This window comes from Artibeus jamaicensis, unplaced genomic scaffold (genome assembly GCF_021234435.1).
Source record: "Artibeus jamaicensis isolate MK-2021 breed Jamaican fruit bat unplaced genomic scaffold, CSHL_Jam_final contig_387, whole genome shotgun sequence".
NCBI classification, from domain to species: domain Eukaryota; kingdom Metazoa; phylum Chordata; class Mammalia; order Chiroptera; family Phyllostomidae; genus Artibeus; species Artibeus jamaicensis.
In genome coordinates, this window is record NW_026521812.1 from 35,324,584 (window position 1) to 35,326,747 (window position 2,164).

Genomic DNA, 2,164 nt, shown 5'->3' on the forward strand with positions numbered 1-2,164 from the left:
CTTGATTGTCAGACTTTCATACAGTTCAATTTTCTGTCAGTTCTGGTTGTTATTTTGTTCTAAATTGTTGTTGTCCTTATTCCAGTTGTGTTAGGAGGTATAGTGTGTCTACCTATGCCTCCATCTTTGCCGGAAGTCCTGCTTTTCTCTTGATGCTTTTAAGATTCTCTCTTTGTCTTTAAAGTTTGACATTTTAATTATATGCTGTGTCTTGGTGTGCACCTCTGTGTACATCTTGTTTGGGAATTTCTGTGCTTCCTGGATTTGTATGTCTATTTCTTTCATCAAGTTAGAGAAGTTATCTATCATTATTTTTTCCAGTAGGTTTTCAATTTCTTGCTCTCTCTTCTCCTTCTAGCAGCTCTGTGATGTGAATGTTATTATGCTTGAGTTTTCTCAGAAGCTTCTTGCACTATCCTCATTTTTTATTCTTGTTCTGTTTGGGTGCTTTTTTTTTGCCTTTTTATATTCTAAATCTTGATTTGACTCTCAGCTTCATCCACTCTTCTGTTGATTCCCTGTAAGTTGTTCTTCATTTGGGTTGGTGTATCCTTCAGTTTTGACTGGTTCTTTTTTATGGTTTTTATGCCCTTTCTTATGCTATTTAATTTCTCATTAAGTTTACTAAACAGCCTCATAACCAGTGTTTTGAACTCTGCATCTAGTAGGTTGCTTGTCTCCATTTTGTTTAGTTATTTTTCTGGAGTTTTTCTGTTCTTTCATTTGGGCCACATTTCTTTGTTTCCTCATTTTGGTAGCCTCCCTGTGTTTGTTTCTGTATATTAGGCAGAGCTGCTATGACTCCCTGGTTTGAAAGAGTAGCTTAAAGTGGTAAGTGTCCTATAGGTTCCAGTGGCATATCTTTCCCTATCACCCAAGCTGAGTAGTCTGGGTGTGCCCACCATGTAGACTGTGTATAGCCTCCGCTTATAGTTGAGCCTGGATTGCTGTTGGTAGGACAATGGGAGGGATTTGCCCAGGCTAATTAGCTGCAAGGGCTGGCTGTGACCACTAACCAGCAACCTCTAACCATCATGGAGAATCAGCTGTGCCAGGGCCCATTATACAAGGCAAGACTTACTTTAGCAGGGGTCTGGTACATGTTCAGTCTGCCCGTTGAGTGTGTTGCTTGTGGAGGTGGTTAGGGGGTGGTGATCTAATGTGGTCTATAGTTGTCCACTGGGTGCACAATGCTCTGGTGCCTCCTGAGAGGTGCAGGCCAATATCAGCCACTATGTTCTGTTCAGTGCCACCTGGCATAAACTACAAAGCAACCTGCAGTTGGCTGCTACTTATGTTGAACTTGGAGGTGCACAAGTGAGTCTAAACTGTGAACCAAGGCTGGATGTTGTTAGTACCAGGCTTGGGACCACTTAGTAATAGGCAAGGGGCATGCTGAGGCCAGATGATACTTGTCTGAGATCATTTAGGAAAATCAGTAGCATGGTCCAAGACAAGCCATTTGTATGGAAAAGCCACTGGAAACAGCTTGGTTGCACCCAAAAGTTGGGTGAGGCAGAGCCTCAATGAATCACCAGGGTAGGACAAACGATGTGAGCCAGGTTGATGGAGTCTCAGATATGTTGCCTATCTGCTGGCTCTGTTGTTGGGCAGGTGGGGGGCAGGGCTCAGAAAAGGAACAAAGGCCTCTTCCAGCACTTTTCTCTGTGAGAAAACTGCCCCCCAACACTGATGCCCTGATGCCAGACACTTCAGGTCTTCCCCATATGTCTCGAGTGTCTTTCAGTCTGCTGCCCACATCCTAGACCTGAGAGGGAGTGAGACCAAGTAAATCTGTGCTTGGGCTCTTTAAGAGGTACCTCCTGGGAATCTAGCAGTTTGTCTTCAACAGCCTCAATCCCCACTGGTTTTTACAGGCAGAGGTTATAGGGACTTCTCTTCCTGGCACTGGAAGCCTGGCCTGGGGGACCTGGTGTGGGGCTGGGACCCCTCACCCTCGAGATATCTCTCCCAATTTTTATCTACCACATGTGGGTGTGGGACAGCCCATTTCACATCTCTATCCCTCCTTCCAGTTTTAATGTAGTTTCTTTAATTTTGTAGTTGTAGCACTTCCATTCAATTCTATGTCTGGTGGTTCTGAATAATGGCTCTTCTGTAGTTTAGTTGTAATTTTTATGTTGTTGTTGTGCAAGGAGCCTAG